The sequence below is a fragment of the Monodelphis domestica genome, chromosome 6 (assembly GCF_027887165.1).
Source record: "Monodelphis domestica isolate mMonDom1 chromosome 6, mMonDom1.pri, whole genome shotgun sequence".
NCBI lineage: Eukaryota > Metazoa > Chordata > Mammalia > Didelphimorphia > Didelphidae > Monodelphis > Monodelphis domestica.
Genome location: NC_077232.1, coordinates 191,457,629 through 191,481,408, shown reverse-complemented (window position 1 = coordinate 191,481,408; position 23,780 = coordinate 191,457,629). Strand labels below are relative to the sequence as shown.

The window sequence follows — 23,780 nt, the reverse complement described above, 5'->3', positions numbered from 1 at the left end:
TAGTCAATGGGGGTTAGGTGACTTGCCCAGGGTAACACAGCTAGGAAGTGTCTGAGGTCAAATTTGAACCCAGGATCTCCTGTCTATAGGCCTGGCTCTCAATCCACTGGGCCACCCAGCTGCTTTCAGAAAGTTCTTCTAATTTCCCCCTTATGTGTGTTTTTGATAGTTGAAATCCATATCTACATGCATATGTAGGTATATAGATGTATATATAGATGCTAAATAGTTACATAAATCTGATAGTCTAGGAGATTGTTTAATCTTTAGTAATTAACATTAATTGTTTTATTTTAGATTATAGAATTGACCCATCAATCAATATGTACATCATGGTTACATACTGCAAATGGACAATGAACTGGGCCTAGAATGGATTAGAAAAAAAATAGAAAACAGCTGCATTGTCTTCAGAAAATCACATAATGGCATAGCACTTTTAATGAACCCTATTTTTCTCCATGAAACAAAAGCCCATCATTTTCAAGAATATTATTCTGGTGATGAGTATTTAATTGAATGTCATAAGTCTCCAAATATCAGACTTGCCAAAGAAATCAAATTGAGAGTCATTCAAAGGGCAAAGGAGAGGCACATGGATAAAAAGGAGTAGGCTGCAAGGTATTACTAACCAGGAACTGTCCAGGGAAAGCAATGTAAAGCGTATCACCAGAGGCATGTCTCATTTGAAAAGTAGGTCAGCTAGTCATGCAATGCCAAGAGACTTAAGGGTAAATCCCCAACTTGTTGGACAAAGAGTCTATGGACAATTTATTGGAGGACAAGAAGAAGAAGGACAAGAATAGGAGAGAGAATGGCTACAATCTCTACTACTGGAGAGAGTATTAATATTGACAAGAGCAGAGACTCATCAAAACACCAAATGATCTGATTTTTACATTTTTATTATTCGTATAACTTGGTGTTGGTAGCTGTTTAGTGGTATGGAGGTTATTAGGTGTTGTGGAAAAAGCAATGGAATTGGGTGTCAAATGCATACCTTTTAATTTCATTTCCTTCATCCACTAGATCTTTCTACATTTCAAAATGACTCCTGGCGTACAAGACATAGGTCATATAGAGAAACCAGATTATTTGCAAAATGGCAGCTTAATTGTAGGTTTAAATATGAATTTTTTCTCTTACCTAATTACAGGTACAGTAATATATGTTTCTTGTATCCTGATTACAGTGAGCAAATATAACCCCAAGTTATACAACATAAAATAAGGCAAAGAAGCAGCATACTTAATTTATCAATGCACTTCTCTTTAAATCTAATTTCCTTGAATCTGAATCCTGGCTACTGGTTGTGATATAATGAAGTATCATGGACTGCAAGTTAAGGGTTCTGGGTTCTTGACCTGGTGATGCCATTAAATAGCTGAGCACCATTGGGCAAACCATAGAACATTTCTGGGTTCAGCTTTCACATACGAAAAATGAATAGACTGAACTAGATTATCTCTACTTCCAACATTCTGGAATTCTATTCCAAACCTAAAATCTTCCTTTGGATGACTTCTTTGGATTTAATCACTTGCCTGCCTTTAACTACTGTATCTAATCAACCAATCAATAAACATTTATTAAGTGCTTACTCTATGCCAGGCATTGTGCTAAGCAATGAATGGGAAGGAAAAAAGAGGCAAACAGTCCCTGCCTTTAATGAGCTTATCATCTAATGATTTTTATACTAATTATTTCTTTGAAATTTTGAGAGATTTGTGATCTCATCCTATTCTATTCTTCCAGATGCCTTCTACAACCCTGGGTGACAATAGTGAAAAAAAGATAAAATTAATTTGTTTAAATTTATGTGACTAAAATCTAGTACTATCAAGCCCATAAATTTTTAATCTAAAAAACTATGAAAGATAGCAAAAGATGCTTGTAAATGCATTTTTCTTGTTTTAAAAATGTTAATCTAAAATTTCTTTTTATAAACCTCGAGTCCCCCAGTTTTTTACAAGTTGCAAGATTCGTAAGTCCAATCAGCAGAGGGGCTTTGACCCTTCCATTTCTGATATGGGTGGATTCATCCCAAGTCAGGCAATCTGGTGGCCCTGGGGGCATTATTATGAGAGCCCCCCTGAGAGTTCACCATAATAATGCCTAAATACAGACACCCTATCAGAATAGTCCATTATGGTACAGACCTCCTAAGGATAGATATCTATTAACTTTGGTCTCTATAGCTAGAATTGTAGGAGTGGCTACTATATACATGTTTAATGGATATGGTGCAAAAGAGTATTCTTTTTTTTTGTTTGTTTGCTTTGGTTTTTTAAAAATTGAATTCAGCATTTTAAAGTCTTCAAACTATCCTTTGGTATTGGAAAGGTTCTAATTTCCAATTTATAGATGGAACAGATCCTTCATTACCATTATCAAATGTTTCTGTTTTCATATTGAGATATTAAATAAGAAAGGCTAAAAATAATATTTTTTCAGTGCAGCAAAGCTGAATAGTGACTCGAGCTTCTTTGTACCTAAAGAATGTCTTTTTCTTTCAATTTATTTTCATCCAAATTCTATTCCTCCCTGGTCTCCCTTCCCCACCATTAAGAAGGCAAGAAAAACAAAACCAGTTACAAATTTGTAATCAAGCAAAGTGAGAATATTCATCTTTAAAATTTAATTATTCCTATTTTATAAATATTTTGGTTATCAGTGTTGAACTTTGTCAAAATTGGTAACAAAATATATTAGAAAATTGATTATATTCAGCTCACAGTTATTTACATTTCTCTTATACTAAGTACAGTTTGTCTGCAGTTAATTTTTCAACCCATGTAAATTTCTTTCTAGCATGACTCATGCTTCAGGGACAGAATGCCCTATCGCCTAGAGCAAAGACAGTGTTTGAAAAGAAAATTCATGTTCATGTTCTTCTTGGCCCAATATAGTTATAGTACATCAGATAGAACAATATACCTTTCAAAGCCACATGGACAAAACAATCTTTAATGAACTAGTATTTTTATTGGGAATAGAGCACTAATCTCCCTTCTCAACAAATCTCTAAACAAATCATAAGAAACTTAGTTTTACAAGGAATTTTATAATTCACCTGTCATAAAGTCATTATTTTGTGTATGGAAAATATTGGTAACCTTCCTAATGTTATTCAGGATTTCCAAGGACTTATTTGTGACACCTGTTTTTTTTTTTAATAAGTCAAAAAAATTCAAGATCCCTCTTGTCAGCCCAAATCGATTAAGAAACTATTCTACTATAGAAAAGTAATATGCATTTCTAGTGAGGTAATCTTTGATATTGTTTATTTCTTTAAATGCAGATAAGCATTATTTAAACATGGAAAGCACTACACTTAAAATTTGGAGACCCAACTTAAATTCACGGATAGAGACTATTTGCAGGCAATACCTACTTTTCCTTGCAACAGGCTCCTAAAAATCACATCAGAAAATAGAACTGTTCAAAGAACATTTTTTCCTTCCCCTGTAGTGTGCAATCAAGCCACTGTATAGCCTGCAGTCACGTACTTTCAACACTAGATAGAAGTTCTGTAATGGCGAGGCAAAGTAACAAGCACTATAAACAGGGGCAGCAAAAACAAAAACAAAAACAAAAACAAAACACAACTTCCCTATGATCTTCAAGGACAAATGGACTTCAATAGAATTACCAGATATTGGGATAAATGGATTTTATTCCACAACGCACTTTGTATATATCCAATAAATGTTAACTGAGAACAAAAATAATGGAAATGTGGCTCTCCTGGAATATTAATAGGAATATACAATAACAGCTAAAGCAATTCCAACTAACAATAGCAAAAATATGAGAATTAGATGAGTTGGACTGATCGAAAAACTGTAGGCATTTTGTGATAATACACGTATACCTAGATTGAATTGCTTCTTTCTGGCCACTGCCCAGAAAGGGAAGGGAAGGGAAGAAGGGAGACAATTTTTGTCATGTAACTTTGGAAAACTTATGTGGAAATTTGTTATTACATGTAATTGGTAAATAAAATATCTTTATAATAAATTAATTAATTAATTTAGTATGCTAAAGTACAGTAAAAGTTTTAGGCATGTTCTTTAAAAGAAAAAAATTAGATGTATTAATGGTAAAGGATATAGAGAGATAACTTCAAAATAATTATTTCATCACTGATGATTCATTGTGCCATGTTACTTAATTTTCCTTTCATTCTATAAAGTCTAACTAGCCACTCATTCCAGGCACCCCAGGTATAACATGGATAATTAGAAAGAAAAAAACCTCCCTAAAGTGACTGATGGAGTCATTTTAGTCATTGATGAGAGGGTGGAGCTATATGTAAATAAAATGGTTTATTATTTAAGGAAACATACATTGCTATTCACAAACATTTAATATGTATCTACTATAGTTCAAGACTCTAGTATACAAATACAAAAAGGACAAATAATTCTTGCCATACAGAACTAACATTCTAATAAGGGATAAAACTCATGAGCAAAAGTAATTATAAGGTCATTTGCCAAGGGAAGGAACACTAACAACTCTAGAATCAGGAAAGGATATTCCACAAGAGACAGAATCTGAGCTGAGCCTTGAAGAGAACAATCAATTCTGGGGCAGCTGGGTAGCTCAATGGATTGAGAGTCAGGCCTAGAGACAGGAGGTCCTGGGTTCAAATCTGGCCTTATATACTTCCTAGCTGTGTGACCCTGGGTAAGTCACTTAACCCCCTTTGCATAGTATTGGTTCTAAGGCAGAAGCTAAGGATTAAAAAAAGGAAAACAGCCAATTCTAAGAGATTAAAGTAAATAAATAATAAAACTTATTATATATATATATTTATATATAATAAAATAAAAAAATAAAATAAAGATTAAAAAGTAATAATGATAACATTCATCAGACTTCACTGCATCTTGTCTTAAATAAAACTACTTCTTCTTTCTGCCCCCAACCCTGTCACTCCCTTAAGAGATCTCAGAGCTGCTTACAGTTTTATAAAATAATTCCCTGCACTTGCAAGAAACTAAAAGAAATATTAAGATATGCACCAATGAAGAATTTCCTATCCCAAAGGACAAAAAGTGTGAGAATTTTTTTCCACATGTTCATTCTAAGGATAAAGCTGAATGACTGTGTAAGCAAATGTTCAAAGCTGTCCTTACTTTATGAAAGGAATATGTGACAATGTGTTATTTTGGCTTTGGGAAATGATAAACAAGTGGATTTTTTAAAAAATTCTTAAGTCTGAATTGACATATTCATTACTTTCCAGGAACACTGTTCTCTTAAACATTTTTACTTAAGTAATAGTGGCAAAGGGCTTCTTATCAATCAATCAGACATTTGCTAAGTGACTACTGTGTGCTAGGTATTATAGGATAGTGAGAGCCCCACGTGTATAGAGGCTCCTTCTATGGCAAGGGTTGTCCCCTTAAGGGTGCCACTTGTCTGGCTCAAGGTGACATTTTGGGGAGGCATAAAACCCCTCAACACATTTCTAGCATCATTTCCCCTAACCCTTCTCCTAGGGAGAAATTAATTCCTGACACATGTGGAAGGAAGAAGTTGGGACTAGAGGCCACTCAGAGAAAGTGGGTAATAGGCTAGAATTTTATCTATCAGCTCCTTTAAATATTGTTGTTTTCAGATTCAGTCTAACTTCTTATTGTTGTATCATTGTTGGAAAGAAATAGGATCCCAAGCTCTCCATCCAAGACGCACCAAACACTATTTCCACAATGAACATAATAACAAATAGGGGGAAAGAAACACATTCAGCCAAATTGTAGCAAAACAAATAAAATCTATTTTTGTAAGAAACAAAATCTATTTATGTAAAAGCAATACATAAGCGAATATATTCCAGACAATACTGAGTGAAAGGGCTCTCTCACTTGGAGCAAAATAATTCATCTTAACCAAGAAAAATAGTTCTAGATCTTACTCAAGGAGAAACTTTCTAAAGTCTTTAGAGGAGTAAGTTAGGGATAAGTACATGATGAAGGTTTTCAGCTCCTCTGATGTTTTCCTAGTGTCTTTTCCTTCACGGATCTGAAATGTGGTTGGCTTCTCCCATCCACCCTTTGAAAGCTGGAAGCCAGAAGCATCCAAAGCAATTGAAATCTCAAAGAAGATTGAAGAAAATTGGAGCTCTCATGCACTTCCCAACTTCATTCCAATGCTTGTACAAATCAGGGCATTCACCTTCATCACTGAGGAGAGAATCCCATACAAGTGGCCTTTGGGACAGGAATTATAGTAGAAAATGCTAGGTGTACAAAAGTAATGGAGGTGCTGGCCAATGAAGGTCAAGTCCTATAGTATACACATTTGCAGAACCTGCTTTTGTAATCTTGTGATGACATGGAATGGAAGGGTCCAGCTATCCATTGCACAATATGTGCAGATATCCTCTATTTCTATTCTGCTTACTGAGTCATGAAGAAGACTTTTTGTTTGACTGTTGAAGTAGAACTGCTTGTGCATATAAACCCAACATTTAATCTCACTTTCCTAATGGCAACAGAGGAAAGACATGTAAAACTCTGAGGAGAGAGACACAAAGTCCTCTGTACTTCAGCCAACATGAGGCCCTTAAATACATGGCCTTGCTTCAGAAGTCTCCATTGTTTATATTTTTCTCTACTCTTAGGAAGGATTAGATGAATACAACATTATGAGTCTTAAAAGGACAGAAGAAAATGACGTTCATTAAATAGAGATGCTGGAATTTGGCAGCAATTGACCTAATGGTGTCAACATAACTATGAAGATCAACCTTCTTGATATAGCCCAGTAATAGATAAAACTCATAACTGAGATATTGTGGTTTGGTTTCTAGGCACTGACTCATCTATCAGTTATATCATATTTGAAATTTAACCTGGTAGAGGCAAGTGCTTTACAGTAATTGCTTTAAGTTTCAGCCTACTCTCCCCAGGGACCAAGATAGTAGAGGAAAGATAATGACTCCTTTTTGAAAGGGAAAGTTATATTTATATTTCTGTTCTTGCTACATCTTATCAGTAACTATTCCTTTGTAAAATCTAAGTAATATTAATTGTAAGACAATGATATGAGGAGATAATATTAGTGAGGTGCTGATCATTGAATCAATCATAAAATATAGATTTAGAGGAGATGACAGTTATAACTAGAAATTGATATTGGAGAACACACAAGAATGGGGGGGGCTTTAGATAATGGAATTTGGGAAAACTAAACTACATCCCTAGAGAAGAATATTACCTCTTCCTAGCAGAGATATCATGGACATATCTGGTGTAGAAATAGAAAAAAACCTTTGCAAATGGCTTTGGGTGGATACATTTTGCTGGAATGGCCCATTAATTTGGTACAAATATTTTTAATTTGGGGGACAGGTTAACAAGAATGATACCAAAAAAGAGAGGGTATTGTAACAGTTTATAAAATGCATAAGAGAAAAGAGGAAAGTTTTAGAGGAAGAACAGAAAAGCAAAACAATTTTGATGGAAACTTGTACAGCTTACAAACACTCATTAAAAGAAAAGTAAGTAATATAATATGGAGGTTCATGGTTTCATTTTCTGTTATTGGTCTCTTTTTGGTATTTAAGTTCAGAGATTTTTAAAAAAAGAAATCATTGGTAATTTGGGGGAAGGTAGTTTTAGTTGAGTGGTAACATCTGTGAATTTCAGTTTTACTCCACCCTGCTTAGTCTTTAGAATTTTAGCAACCAGGAATGTATACACCCCCACTTAAGGATTAAGTGTGGAGGAGGATGATGTGTGACCTGTGTGTGCTAGCAAGTGACAAATCAGAGACTACTGACTGACCCCTTGGGCTTTCCCTAAGCCAAGTTTAAGCCACCATTGGTACATGTGAGACACAGGAAGTGATGTAAAGAACTGCCTTTATATTTTGCATCACTTCCTGTGAGAGATGCTTTTTGTGGCTTTTGAGGACTTGCATGAAAAAAACTTGACTTGGAGGAGCTCTGAAGTGTGGGTCCTGAGACTGTTTCCCTTAGGCAACCATGTGGTGAGTGTTAAGGCTGATTTCCCTTTCTCTTGACCCTTCTAAAGGTTCCAGCCTCCAAGGAGGCCTCTCATCTTTGAGGAGGCCTCCTAGCTGGAAGCCGAGCTAGATTTAATCTTCTGGGAAGACCCCTTGGCTGAGAGGCCTCTGAACCCCACTTGGCTCAGGCCTGGTTAGAGTAGATATTTACCCCTTTCCCTCTTTCTCCTTCTTCTTAATTTCTTCTGTCTATTGTAAATAAACCACCATAAATTCCATTCTGACTTGAGTATTTCATTGGAATTTAGAATTTAAATACCTAGTGACCATTAAGTAATATATTCAGTCTCAACCCTAAATTTACCCCTTACATATTAGAAGCCAGATTGCAAAGCACTTAAAAGAGAATGAGAAGAGGAAAAGTAGAGTGAAAGAAAAAGTAGTAGCAACAAGTGTAGACACATTTCTAGATTAAGTTTAGATGTGATAGTGAGCAAGGATAGTGAGTGTGAGAGCAGGAGAAAGTGTGACTTTCTTTAAGTCTGAGAGAAACATGATCATATCATGGTTAGCATCAAGGAAGGATCTAGCCGATAGAGACAAGTTCGGGACAGATGGGGATGACAATGGAGGCAACATTTTGAAAATGATAGAAAAGGCATCAGGGATGCATATAGAGAGTTTGACATAGTCAAGGGAAAAGTCAAACAATTAATTGAGACTAGAATGTGATGGAAGCCAGTGATGGAAGGGGGAAGATGTTTGAGTCAGATGATGGTGAAGAGGTGAGATCCTCTGCTGAGTGAGTGAGATAAGAGCTGATGATATAAGAAAAGGAATTTGGTAGTCAACCATCCACAAGCCCAGGAGACTTTTAGAAAGTGACTAGATCTATTCATGATGCATCAGGAAACCAAGAAAGGTGGTTATTCCAAAAACCGGCCAAATTTCACGTGTAATGTGTATTCCATATGGCATAACAATATATTTTACTATGTATTTCAGTATACCTTGCATTGTTACTATTGACTGATTCATGTCTCTTTACCATGAATGCAGTGTTGCTGTGGATGCCAAGATGGAATATTTGTTATATGGTACATGCTTCCCTGACATGTCCTTTGGCTATATATACATTTGGCATGTTATTACTTGTGGCCTCTTAGTTGGTCAGTGTGTGTATCATTATCATATGCTTTTTAAGATAGCATATGGTGAATGTCATGATAAATGAATACTGTGATGACCTATGTTACCTATGTTGATCATGGAAACTATGAAATGTCTATATGTATCTATCCCAAGTGATTTGTAAAGACAAATTTTTCAATGAGGTGAAGGTGCAATCAGATATACTCCATTTGCTTTCAATAGTGCTGAAAGTCCTGAGGATCAGAGACTTTGAGATGTAAAGGTGAAGACATTTCAAAAGCAAAGAGAGTGTTCCACACTTTAGAAATGTCTGAGGCTTTAAAAGCTCAGCTGCTTATGAAGAGGACAACAAGAAAATGAAATTACTTTCATTTTGACAATGACAGGTAGTCATAGACTACTTCAATACCTTTGTACTGATTTACTCTTCATTAAGTCCCAATAGCAGAATGAGAAATGTAATATAGTTGGTCATTATAAAGAAAAAGGGAGTTCAAAACTAAGAATGCTTCTCTATTCCAGAAGAATTATCCAACAGGAAAGGCTAGAAGTCTCATCTCTCTCTGAATGGGAGAAACCTCAGAACAATGCTTCTAAGGAAAATAAATAGGGGAAGACAATGCCAGTCCTGGCTAAGTGTCACTGCCCTGGCTAAAAGGAACATTGTAATGCTTCACATGTAAAGAGAACTAAACTATATTAAACTAAACAAGCCAGAGATTGAGGGTATCAAAGTTGTGCCTTGGTTTCTGCAACCACTTCACCAATTACTACAGTAAGGGGTATATAAAAAGTCAGGATAAAGGAATAAGAACATAAATAGGAATTGAGAGAATAAAGGGAAACATAGAAACCACTTGGAAAAAACTGCCTCCTAAATTAATTATGGTCACTTCCAGAAACAAAATGCAAAATTAGAAGATAGCTTGATGTTAATATAATGGCCCCTCCATCCCATGCCTTAGGTCTGCAAAGTGCAAATAAGCTCCAGATATGTACAGTAAAACCAGAAAAACATTATACTAATTAGGGATTCCTGAGCTGGCAATGATAACTTGGAGATGATATTGATATGCTAATGAATAAACCATGAAGTGGCCTGGAAAAGACTTAATCCATTCCCCTCTCCCCACCAGAACCTTATAAGAATAGTACCCTCAAATCCTGCCCCTCAAGTACTTCTTCACTTGACACAGGTTCATGTTGCCTTAGTGCTTCCGATCATAATCCAGTTTCACAAATGATTCCATGTGCCCTTTTCCCCTCTTCTATCTCTTCCCAGAACAGTCTGCCTCTGATCCTTTTTTCTGCTGGACATCCCTGCACCATCTGCCTCTGTACCCTCTGTGCCCTCTGTCTTTGTACTTTCAGTCTTGTTAAAGTGTGATTGATGCATCACCCCACTGATTGCTGCCAGCATGATCTTTCCCATTAAATATGCAAGAACTAGACATGTTCACCCTGACCCAGTGGAGGATCACTTTATGGTCCCTTCCTTTAGGTATGAACCTAAGGCCTCCAGGACTGGGACTAGTTGTTCATAGTCACATTTCTCAGTAGGGGGGCAGGGTGCCATAAACCTACTGGAAGAAAGCAAGGGCACACAAGGAACTCTATGCCCCTATGTTGATCAGGACCTTCAAAGTTGGGTCATGAAAGATCGCTGAGTATAAGTGAAGATTGGAACTTCCAATTTGAATGGGAGCCTGGGAAAATCCAGTGGATTGACTCCAGTGGAGAAGTTTCAATTTGGGAAAGCAAAATTACTGAGCAATCTGCTAGCCCAGCCTGAGCAACAGCATCCCACTGGCAGAGCACCATGCCCAGTCCTTCACAGCAGCTAAACACTGAGTGGATCCATCTTCCTAATTAAGTGATTTGCTTGATCCAGCCCAGCAGAGGATTGACCCAACAGGATGAAACACAGCTCTGCGAGGATTAAGTTCAGCCTAATAGATAGGTCTCTCCCCCATTACTGATTCCTTAGCCTTCAGTAAACTCTACAGGGGAATTTAGAGGAAGAAAAGACATGAGAGCATTACAGTTTTAGTATTACAGTTCCAATATCAGGAGATTCTTTGGTCACCTTTGCTTCTTGTATATGTGGCTTTACTACCATTTAGCTCTAAGTTTGTGTCTGCTTTTCCTCTTATAGAATTTTTATATATTTATGAAAGAGTGATTCTAGGGTTTTTTGTTTGTTTGTTTTATTTTTGATTTTTTTTTTTGGGTGAGGGGGAAATGCTTTGTACTCACTGTTTTTGCAATGCCATTCAAGAAAATGCCTTTGTTAAAGAACTGAATCTACTGGCTGGTTATTTCAGAAGAAGTATACCATTGAGGTCTTATGAACTACAATATTAGGAGAATTGCCAGACAAAAGATATTCCTAGAACCCAGAGTAGTAGAAACAATCTGTTAGTGTCAGTGTAAGTTAGAAGACTCAATGAAGAGGGAATGTTGTACAAAACATACTGGACCACTTAATGGTCTCCAATCTCATCCAGGTTTATCCTGACTTAATGCATTAGGTATCCTGGCACTGGTACTCTTTTTACACCTGTGACAGCATTAAAATATTCTCATTATTTCTTCATTTAAAAAAATTAATTAATCAATTCATTTTTTCCAATTTTTTTTTCATGGTTACATGATTCATGTTCCCTCCCTCTTTTCTTCCCTCTACCGTCTTGAAGCTGACAAGCAACTTCTCATTCTTTAAAGCCTAATCTCTTACATGAATATTTTTTACACTTGTCTCCTTGGTAGAAGATTTGCCTCACTCCTGAAACTCTATTGCTATTATGACTTCTTCAACATACTTAAAAATCTAACATGTATTAAATAATCATTTGTCTATATATCTCATCCTGCTCATTAGATTGCAAGTGTCTTGAGAACAAAGGCTGTTTTTATTTTTCTCGTAGCCCAGGCTCCTGGTCCTACTGCCATATATAAAGTAGGCATGTTGGCCCCAAGACTAACTAAAGGGTAGCTCAAGTCCAGAGATTATCAATGGTCTTAGTCTAATGGCATCCAAAAATGTAAGACGTTTCTTAATGGCAAATTCTGTTTCATTTCTGTCCTTGTATTACTAGCTCCCTGTACAATGTCTGGAACATATTGGTTGAATTATGTTTTCATGCCAAAAGATACATTGATACTCTAAATAGGCCATTGATGGAAGAAGCAATTTCAGCACCACGGGCAGAGCTAACCAAAGTAATCCAACTAGGATAATTTGTTACTCATGCACCAACCAATCAGGAAAAGAAAGAATGAATGAAGGGCTAGAAAGTAAGTTTGGAAGTGGGATATACCTTTGAGAGGGTAATGAGGATAAAAGGATGAAAAGCTTGAAGCCTAAAGGTGTGATTATCCTGCTATTAAGATAATAAAGTCTTTCTTGCTAGGAAGAATAAAGGAGAAGAAGAAAGGGAGGAATTCCCCATGTTCACAGTAGTTGATTATTAGCATGACTAAACTAAAATCAAGGCAGGTGGTTATAGGAAGGAAATCCTTATGTCTTGGGATTCTACACCTGTAGCTTGGCATGGCAGATTCTGAAAGGTTGAGCTGCCAACAGCTTGCCATTAAAATCCATAACCAAGGAACTAAAACTAAGCTAATCTAGAAAAGCAAGGAAGCAGTTAAAGAATAGGTCTAGTTCTCTAAAACTGGTACCTAGACCTAAATGAATCCAAGGGATTTTGCCTAATTTAAAACTAAAACCAAAAACAGATAACATTTTAAGAACATCATTGGAATTCTTTGAGAGAATAAAACAGAACTTTCATTACAAATAGCTGGGATTGTACTAAGCACAGTCATACCTTAAATCTTTCTTTTAAGAAAAAATCCTTCTGGTCTTCAAGTATATTATGTCAGATTGGTTTGTAGTTTACACATCTTTTAACAACTAAGCAAAAAAATAAACTCAATTAAATATTTAAATATCCAGACATGTCTCCAAATAACTCTTCTGAGAAAAAATATAGAGATGGGCCAAAATACTTTCATAAGGATTCAGTGAAGTATCTTAACTGAAAACAAAACAAAAATATCTGGTGTTATGGCAACAGCAACAAGGCAAATACAATTGCTGAAAAGTAATATTCAATAGAGGGACTGGATTATATAGTTCAATTCTATATACATTTTATTATAGGTTCTGAATTGGTAAAGGATGATTATGAAGAAGAAAATCTTTCTTGAACTACATAAGCATGAAACATGGTATGATGGGATGAAAACTGCCTGGATGTAGGTTGGGAAGAGAATCTAGTCTTCAGCAAAACTGAAGCTGGTGAATTTTGTGAACTGTGTAAACAGTTACTAATATTATGATCATGGAAAAGTAATTTCACTCTTCTGAGACTTTCTACTGATAAATTGGTGACAATTCTCATGGTGGTTACATCCCAAAACTAGTAGTATGTACAATGCTTAATGAATCTTAAAGTTGTATGTGGAGTGTCAAAATCCTCTTCTCATTTTTTTTGATGGAGTTCAGCTAGAAATAGCAATAGCACAAGTTGCAATCCTATGGTCATCCTTTTTTAATGTTCTATATACTATTGCAAAGATAATAAAATAACTATTACTTTGCAATCTAGATCATTACATTATTCAACTGAAGTTCCTTCAAAAGTTATCAATGATCCATTATTTACAAAATCTAATGCTTTTACTCAGCCTTCATCCTTTTTTCCTTTTTTTTTTTTGCTGCATTTGGTATGGTTTGACTACCTGCTCCTTCAAGATACTCTCTCTTCTCAGGGTTTTTGTGACACTCCTGATTCTTGTGCTTTCCCCTGTCTGAAATTCCTTTCTAGTCTCTCTCTCTCTCTCACACACACACACACACACACACACACACACACACACACGCAGTCACAGAGTCCTGAACTCTCTTCTCTTTTTACCTTAAATCTTTTCACTTGATCTTCTTGGCTCCCACAAGTTCAACTATTAAATAGATGCAGATAATTTGTAGACCATCAAACCATCCATTGTCTCTTTTCTAAGCTATAGTTCCACAATATCAGCTGCCTTCTGGGAATTTCAAATTGGTTGTCTCATCAGTTTTCCAAACTCAAAATGGCCAAAGCAGAATTATTTATCTTTTCCCACAAACTTTTCCTTCTTCCCAACTTCCTTATTACTGTTGAGGGCACCGTCATTCTTCCATGTAGTCACCCAGGCTGGCTGACCCTGGATGTCAAACAATATATCACTCTCACTCACTCCACATATCTAATTCCTGGTGAAATTTTTGTCATTCCCCCCTTCAAAACAAATCTTTCATTTACATCCCATTCTCTCTACTCACACAAGGACTACCTTAATTTTAGACCCTTACAACCTCTTACCTGTACCATTGCTATGGTCCTTTACTTGGTCTACTTGCCCCAAATGTATCCCCTTTCCAATTCAGTTAGTTGCTAGAGTGTTTTTTTTTTCTAAAATGTAGATATGACTATTGTAACAGTTAAATTAGTTTCTCTACTAAAAGTATTGTATTTTATGAGGTTTATTAAAGATTATTAAAATTAAGAAATAAAGAAATACAAAATAAGAAAGCACGTGCCTAGGGCACATAACCCATTCACAGCCACTTACTCTACATCTTGCCTGCTCGGTAGAGAGAGACGCATGTGCTTAGAAGCAGAAGCAGCCAGCCCCAATAGGCAGTAAAGTCAGTTTAAATACAAATTGTGTTCTCGGCCCAGGTGGGGATCTCAGGTGAGATTATAGGGCATTCTGGGTAGTGCCAAGGACTTCCCAGAATCAAGGGGATTGAAGTCTGGGGTTCAAATTTGCCATTCCTTCACTCAGTAAAATTCAGTGATTCCCCATTTCCTTGTTACCTCTAGGAACCAAAAGTCATCTCTGTTTTTCATTAAAGAATTCCATTATCTGGTCCCTTTTACATTTCCAGTCTTATATCTTACTTTACACAATCTATAATCCATCTACACTGGTATACTTTCTATTCTTCACACATAACACACTCTACCTCCCACCTCTGTGTTCTCCATGCTTAAAATTCTTTCCCTGCTGATCTCTCTGTCTTGGCTTCCCTGGCTTTTATTTAGGGCTGCAGATTAACTGCTACCTTTTACAAGAGCCCTTTGCAGGCTCCCTTAGCTGCTAGTATCTTCTTCTCCGAGTTAACCTTCCAACTTCTTTGTATATATCTGGCATATACTGAATAATTTCCCTATTTCTTTCCTCATTTCAATGCAGGCTCCTTGGTACAGAAAATGTTTTTGTCTCTGTTTGTATCCCTGTGGCTTAGTTTATTGCCTGGCATATATTAAGCACTTAATAAATGAATCCTCATTGATTAACTGACTTTTTGTAAATGAATGGGGATATAAAAGCATTCATATGTTAACTTGCCTTCTGTAAATGAACTAAAAGCATCTTCTAGTAGCAGAGAGGACAATTGGGATTTATATCTTGTTTCAACATATTATCAAGTTTCTATATAGCTTTGATTTCATCCATTACATCTCTCTATTATGAATGTTTTTTTTTTATCTAACACAATTGAGAGAGTATAAGTGTTTGGCATGACAACTGCTATTTTAAAGGTTATATTTTAATTTTTATGGATCAATGTTGTATCCAGGTAACAGAGGACAAAAGTTTTATCTGTCATAATGCTTTGATTGAACTGGAATGTACTTTATTTGTTGAATTCTCAAGGATAGTATAAGATCTACACTTTTTAATATGGGAATTTATTTGTCAGTTTATGAAGGGTCATCATCATCATTATTTTTATTCTCCCTACCTCTTATATTGGCAGTTTCTCTTATGATCATCCCCTTTCCTTTCCCATTCTTCCATCCTCCCATGATATGTATCATATACTTCAAATTTGTCAAATCATGATTTGGGGGTTTACTAAAGGACTAATTCAATGAGAGATTATGGTCCTACTTATCTGCATTTTAATAGACAGCTAAGAATAATTAGAAACTCTTCAGCATTAAAAGGAATGAAATAATAAAGGCGGGACTCCAAGCAGTTGGATAATTTTGGGTTTGGAGATCTGTATGGTAACCTTTCAGTTAAGTAAAGGATATATTCAAATCACAAAATGGTGGTACTCTATAGAGTTGGGAGACATCTTCTCTCAATGATTATTCTGTTCTATAACCCTCAGTAACCTGAACTGCTAAAAGTGTGAGCTTTAGAGAAGTGTTTGTTCCACCTTGTTCTTTACTTAATATATCTGTAGGGTTGTTCAGACTTTGTATATTTATGCATCTATAGCCTCCTACATCTTCTCCTTGCTCTTCTCTCCAGGAGAGGAAACTATCGATAATGATACTCACCCCCTTCCTGAAAGAATAAAAAACAGACTCGGTAAATGTAGCTTATAAAAATGTAGAGGAAGTTGAGATGGGAGGGACCTTGGAACTTATACTTTGAGTTCACCTCCCAAATTTCCAGTTATAAATGGAAGCCCATAATGGTAGAGTGCTTTGAAAAAGGTCATATAGGCAGTAAGTAGGAAAGCCAAGTTTTAAACCCTAGTTTCCTGAGTCTAGCATGAGTGTTTTTTCTGAGACAGCATGCTGGTTACAACAGCCCGACATTAGAACAATAAATAATAAGCTATTAAAATATGCGAACTATAAGAGAAGTTTTAGGAATAGTTGCTAGGCAGACAAATGTCTTAATGGAGAGAATGCTGGACCTAGAGTCAGGAAGCACTAAGTTCAAATATTGTCTTGGACACTAACTATATGAACTTAATCTCTATCTGTCCCCATCTGTAAGTGGGAATTTAATAGCATCTATTTCTCAGGGCTATTGTGAGGATCAAGTGAGATAATATTTAAAAAGGGTTTTACAAACTTCAAAGCACTAGACATGTGAGCTATTTCAATTTTATTATTAAAGCTAAATACAAGAAGGGGTATGTATGCTACTATAATTAGAATAGACTCTCTACCTCATGTTGTATAGGTCCCTTTGTTCTGAAATGTAGACCCCCAAGACCATGGAGGCATAACTGTATCACTTCTTCCTAGATGAAAATGCTTCTCCTAAAATTTTACCTAAAATTTACTCTCTCTATCCCTCATACTTTGCCTAGCTTTATTTTTCCCCCCCTTTTACTTCATATTTTATTTGTATTATATATATCACATATTCAATTATTGTTTTTTTTCTGTTAGATTACATGATCTCTGAGTAAAGAGATCATGCTATTTTTAACTTTGAATCTCTATTAGCCTGTATGTGTAAGACCTTATATGCAGTAGATATTTCATAATCAATATTATTGATGAATATCTATGGCTATGCAATAGTAAAGTTTTGAATTAAGTTTAGGTTAGTGGAATTCCAAAGATGCTTCAATCAACCAAATAACCAACCAATCAACAACATTTCTTAAATGCCTACTATAGGCCAGGCACTGCATTATGCTCTGGCAATTGTTGTTTGTCTTTCTTTTTTTTTAAACCTTTACTTTCTATTTTAGATTTGTATATTAGTTACAGGGCAGAAAAGTGGTAATGGCTAGGCAATGAGAATTAAGTGCTTTGCCTAGGATCACACATCTAAGATGTGTTTGAAGTGAAATTTGAATGCAGGATCTCCTATCTCTAGGCTGGGCTCTCAGTCCACTAAGCCAACCAGTTGCTGCCTCTTCTTTGTTTTTAAAGAGAACCAGTGACATTGTGTGATGTCTTGACTTGTGTATGAATTAGATTTAAGTGAGGCAGAGTTGTACTGAGTACTTAGCTTCCTTTCTTCCAGTCTTCAAAGTCCAACAGAAAGACAAAAGTCAGGAACAACTGGTGATGGTTCAGGATTCAGTGGATGACTTTGTTGTCTTTGAGATATGATCAATATCCACACATCCCATAATGCCTGCTTCAGCTGCCTTTATGGCTTTTGGAACAAATTGTTCTCATCAACCCAATCCACTGGGGAAAGTCATTGCATGCTTGGAATAGATGTGTCAAGTTTGTGGCCCATCCACCTAATTTAGCCTATCTGTCCAGAGGGTTTACCACAGTGTGATCACTGTACATACGGTAGCTACTTGGAGCCATAGGTGAGATCTGAGTGCCTGGTGGACACCAAAGGTGGATGAGCAGCCCTGAAAATGGCAAACTTTCACACCAGAGATGCTAGTCCTTCTTGAACACTCACATACCCCATGCTTTAGGAATACAAATATAAAGAAACAATCTCTACTCTCAAAGATCTTATACTTTAAGTTATATGATTCAATATCACTCCAATTCTAGGAGAATATATAACTATATGTATCCCATTTTACACAGCCTGTATAAATGAGTTAGTTAGAGAAACAGAGATACAAAACAAGAATTCAATTGTACCCTAATCAGAATCTACATCATTTAGCCACCCTGGGCCTAAGTGTTCCCAAATGTAAAATGAGGAGAATTTTTAGAATTTAAATATAAAAAGAGATCTTGGAGCTGATATAGTGTGTTTTATTTTTTAATAATTATGTATTTATTTGTTTTCTACATTAAAGTGCCCAAGTAACTTTCTTCTTCTCTTCCCTTCCCCCATTTGAGAAATCAATCATCAGTTGACAAAAAGATATGTATATATAAAAGTATGTCTTGCTTATTTCTATTTATTGTTCTTTCTCTGGGTGATCAATCCATTTATTTTATAGGAAAGGAAACTGAGGCTTATAGGGATGGAACAGCTTACTCAGATCACCTATAGGAAGAAGTAGATCTGAAATTTTGTTTTAGTTCCTCTGATTCCAAACCCAGTGATCTGGCTCTTTCCAACTCTAACTGTGAGTTATTTCTTAATATTTTTGGAGTTGGCTACAATGCACACTTAGTCTGGACATTTTCTATAATGAATCCTAAAGGGACTTTTAGCTTAAATCCTAGGTTGTTGTTTTTTTAGGTGAGGCCATATGAAGTATTTTAACTCATTTCAAATTGACTTATTTGTGAAAAAAATTAGAATTTTTTTCCTCATCTATACAAATGATTTTCAATTGCCATTGAGAAAGAGAAGTATTTCATTTCACAAGATATCTTGTATAAATTTTTAGTGGCACTAGGAATCGTATATTAACAAAGTAGAAAGTTATTCCCCTCATTTTTGCAGAGGACAAAACTGAAGCTGATCAAGAAACTAAACTATTTGCTCTACTTAGCCGCCTAGGTAGTTAAGCAATCCTGCTGAAAATTGGATCAGTGTCTTCTGACACCAGATCTCATGTTCTTGCCACCACACTATTTTGTTTGTTTTCAGATTCTTTAGGTTTGTTTGTTTGTTCTGGAAATACCCATGGCAAAACTAAAATACCACATCAAAGGATTGTGACAAGTCAGGTTGTACTTGGTTATACAATAATTGCTATTAGTCACTTCAACTGCTCACATGAATGTTTTACTACTTGTTACTTGAGTTTAGAGTCTACAGTGACATTAGTTTTGAAATAGACTTCAAGACTGGCTCTTAAGTAACAGAGCAGAATTAAGTACCCACAAAACCATTTAAATCCCTTTCTCCTGGCACTATTAACATGGTATAAGAAAGACTACCAAGTTAGGGGTCAAGAGGTTTAGGTTTAAACTCCAGCTAACACTATGTGGCACTGGGTAAACTGCTTGGCTTCTCTGATAGTCAATTGAAATTAATTGAAGATAATTCTTGTGCTTCCTTTATCACAAGGTTGAGTGAAAAACACCTTATGAAGTCACTTCTCTTTCCTGGACCTCTGTGTCCTCATCACTAACATGAGGGGTTCAGCTTAATGACATTTGAGTTCTCTTCCAAACCTAAATGATCTCTCAAAAATACTATATGAATGAGTTAATACCAGAATCAAATAAATACCTCCATTCAGTTCCTATTAGTGTTACACCAAAAAGAGAGAAAAAAAGGAATTGAAGTAGTGACTACTTTCTCTGACATCACAAAGCATTTCTTTTCATATGGCTGCCCTAAGGATATTGCCTCCTCCTTTAAAAACCCATTTAAAATACCACTCTCTCCAACTAGCTTTCACAAATGGAGTTAGTAAGTAATGAGGTTTCTCTCCAAAGTTTACACAGCTCTTTAATTACATCTCTATTACACACTTACATAGTATCTGATATTCCAGTTATTTGCCAATATATCCTTTTCTCAGGGAAAGAAATGGTGTTTATTGTAAACTTTTAATCTTCCCAATCACCCAGAAAAAGTTTTACATACAGTAGATGTTTAAAAAAATTGACATCAGATCTCATCCCCCCGCCCCCCACATTGCTATTACAATTAAAAGGAAGCATGACATTTATAATAGTAGTGAACAGAAGTTATAGGTTAGGACCTAGATTCAGATATTCTCCCCTCTGCCCTAACCATAAATAGACACATTCATAGATATCCTATAATGACTTAACTAGCTGTGTGTGTGTGCTGACATGGATTTAACTTTAGGCAACTCATTAAGACTCAGTTATAGTTGGCTCTGGATTGCCCAAGGTAGGAGGGATTCCAGAACCTAAGAAATCATAAGCCATTGAGATTTCCCCTTAATTATGTAATACTCCAAATCAAGTATAAAGTCCATAGACCTTTGCATTATATCAAATTGAAAAAATTCTCAAACACAAAGACAAAACTTAATTCTTTTGGAATTGGACAATCAGAACAATGTTTCCCCCTGACTTTCTGCATTGTAAATAACCTGATTTTAATTCTTTGTAGGAAAAAATCTCACCCACTGAGTAATTTTCATGTAAAATGCTTTTCTTCACTAATAATACAATAAGAATTCATTATTCTAAAAATTTTTTTAATGTTTTATAGATTTATGAACCCTATGTAGATAATTTGGACTATTTGTTTTCCAAAGAAAACTGCCTCTTCAGAAAGGTCCTATGTGACAAAAGGACTCCAATATTCTGCAAAACCGTTAAGTTGTCTTGGCCTTTGGATACGTATAGCTCTATGGCTACTGATTTTGAACTGAAATGAGGGGAGATGAAGGTGTTTCATTTTATAATTCCAGGAATTATTGGAATTCAGCTGTCATTTTAATAAAGAAATAAATTGGAAACAGCAACAGATTAGATCTAAATGTGAAGAATCTATAAAATGTTGCTTCTATCAATAAATGTTGACCAATGAAGCCAATAACACAGGTGTTTCCAGAAACTGTTTTTCAAACACAGAACTAGTAGTCTCTGGCACAACTAGGCAGAATTCTCACCCCAGAAACATCAAATTCTGAAACAGCCTGTACCATTCAAAGCCCAAGCATTTCAAGGAGTTGGAAAACGACAAGATGCCTATAATTTGCTCCGAGGGCAGGAGGAATAGTCCCTATAGTTTGGTTTTATAGAATTGTTGCAATTTGCTTTGAAAAAATGCAATAACGAAGAAGGAGAAACAATGTTTAAGAGAAAAGGCAACATGTCCAAGGCAAAACGAAAGTGTATGAAGTTTGCATAATTGCAATCAGGTCTCTAGGTCTGCAGACCCTAACTGTACAAATTCAAATAAGACTTTTTTTCAGTGTTACCACTAAAGTGACTTACAGATGCAAGGCTCTATCTACCCTGCTAATTTCCAAAGTGCTGAATTAGACCCCAAACCAAATTTCCCTTTTGCCCCGCCACCATTTAAAAATTATTTACTCTCTCTGACCCCTGCCCTTCTTGCAACCCACTGGGAGCTGGCTAGCTGAGAGGGAAGGTTAACCTATACATTTTTAAGAAAGGAGGCTGGTACGCTTACAGAAGGCTGCAGATGGACGAAAAACTGAGGTTGCTAGCAGCTCATTCCTTGGCAGGCTAACTAAACGCAGGAGAAGGTTTCAGACACAGAGCATTAATCTCCTACACATAGGTGCAAAGGACCACGCGATGCCTTTTAAGGGGCTTATTTTCGTAAGCCTCCCCAGGCAGGAGAGCTGGGCTCAAGCCCAGGAGACCAACTGTGGGACTGCCCTTCTGTTAGGCTGGGGGAATGGAGAGTCTGGAGCGGCGCTGGAGCCTTAGCCCGGGCGTGGGCAGTACTTTCCCACGGCCGAGCCCTGAGCGCAGTTATCGAACGTTGGTCAGCGGGGATGGCAGGGACGTCGGGAGCCTTCTCTGTCACCTTCCTCATCTCCCTAGAGTCCAAGGCTCTCCTTCCTCGCTCCTCCTCCCCTCTCCCCAGTCTTGATCCTTGGTATCTGGACACTACCTCCTTTCCTTTGTCCCTCCTCCCAAGCGTGGGAACCAGACACTACTTAGGGCCGGGCTGGGCTGCAGGGGAGAGCTGGGCAGGAAGCTTCCCAGGGGAGAAGACAGGAGCTGAAACCCAAGCTTGAGCAGAGCTGGGAGTGGAGAAGGGACAGGGCGAAGGCGCGCTACTCCAGAACCAAGAACTAACCTCAGGAGGCCACTCCAGAGTGGGCTGAGCAACGATCACTTACTTTATATCTTCCCAGAGTCAGGCCGGAATTCCGGATCACCGGCAGCTCTAGGACATGATCCACCAAGTCTTATTGCAAGCGCTGGTCCGGAGAGGGGCGTCCGAGGTGGGAGGGGGGAGGAGGGAAGAGTGGGAATTGTGGAGTACCTGCTCTGACCTCTGGTGCACGCGGCACACTCATGTGCATGAATGACCCTTCTGGGGCTTTGCACTAAAGTCACTCACCCTACCTGCTTAACAGCTCACGGGCGGGCAGGGAACAGAAAATCCATTGGCAACCAGATTATCAGCTCTTCTGAAACCTGCCTTCTCTGACACTGTCACACACACACACACACACACACACACACACACACACGCACGCACACACACACGCCCTTTAAAGCCTTCTCTTTGTCCAATTGCACGCCATAAGCTTTGAACCGTCCCTTCTTTCCAAGCACAGAAAAATGAAAGTAATTCTTCAGACTTAGACATGGACCGAGGGAATGTCATTCACTCACCATACTGCACTCGGCGTCCTCCTGCCTGGCTGCTGGCCTAATTGTATCTGTTTGCCTTTCTCTGCTTCTGGTCGTCCACCCCACCACAGCTCCTTCTGCGGAGGCTTGCTTCCTTGGTGGGAAGAGCTGTTTCCCTCTGTTCTTACTCCCTCGGTCCCAATCTCCCAACTCACTTCAGAAACTTGTATTTTGGGTTACCGACTCTATGCTCTATGCTCTATGCTCCACCCACCAGACTCAGCTAGCAAAGGCAAACTAAGCTCTCCTGGACTGCCAGATTAACCATTCCCGAAACCATACTTAAGAAATGGAAATCAAAGGGACAAAGAGAGTGGGAGAAAACCAGACGCCAGCACGATGTACTTTAATATAATTTCCTCTTTTACTGGGCTGTGGTTCTGAAACGCTCTATTTAACTGATTTAAATAGTAAGAGCTAAAATCTCTGACAACAGGGTTGTGAAATTGATTCATTTCTCTGAATCTGTCTTTACTTGGCCTGTAATTTCAGGTTCAGCCCAAGAATCTTCTTTCTCAGAGGACATAGAGAGTCACTGAAAGACTTGGCTTTGTTACTTAATGCTATCATTTCTCCCTTCAGCATCCCCTCTCCCTGCAAACAGAAGCAATGTACACACCATGAGCAGATCATTATATTCTTTGTCAAATTCAAATGGAAAAATTCCTTCCTACAAACAATGAAGAC

At 37.1% G+C, this 23,780-nt stretch overlaps 1 protein-coding gene across 4 annotated transcripts in view; it reads right to left on the bottom strand.

The window, feature by feature from the left end:
- The window catches only part of GUCY1A1 (guanylate cyclase 1 soluble subunit alpha 1), a 95,752-nt gene extending 72,306 nt beyond the window's left edge, over positions 1 to 23,446 (bottom strand). Inside the window, exon 1 of one of the 4 annotated variants that reach the window (XM_007496200.2) lies at positions 22,574 to 23,446. The gene's annotated coding sequence lies outside the window, so the exon portion shown is untranslated. Of the gene's footprint in view, positions 1 to 22,530 lie in introns of all 4 variants that reach the window. The other 3 variants (XM_007496199.3, XM_001366350.4, XM_016423157.2) reach the window with 3 other exon arrangements.
- Positions 23,447 to 23,780: the final 334 nt, after the last annotated feature.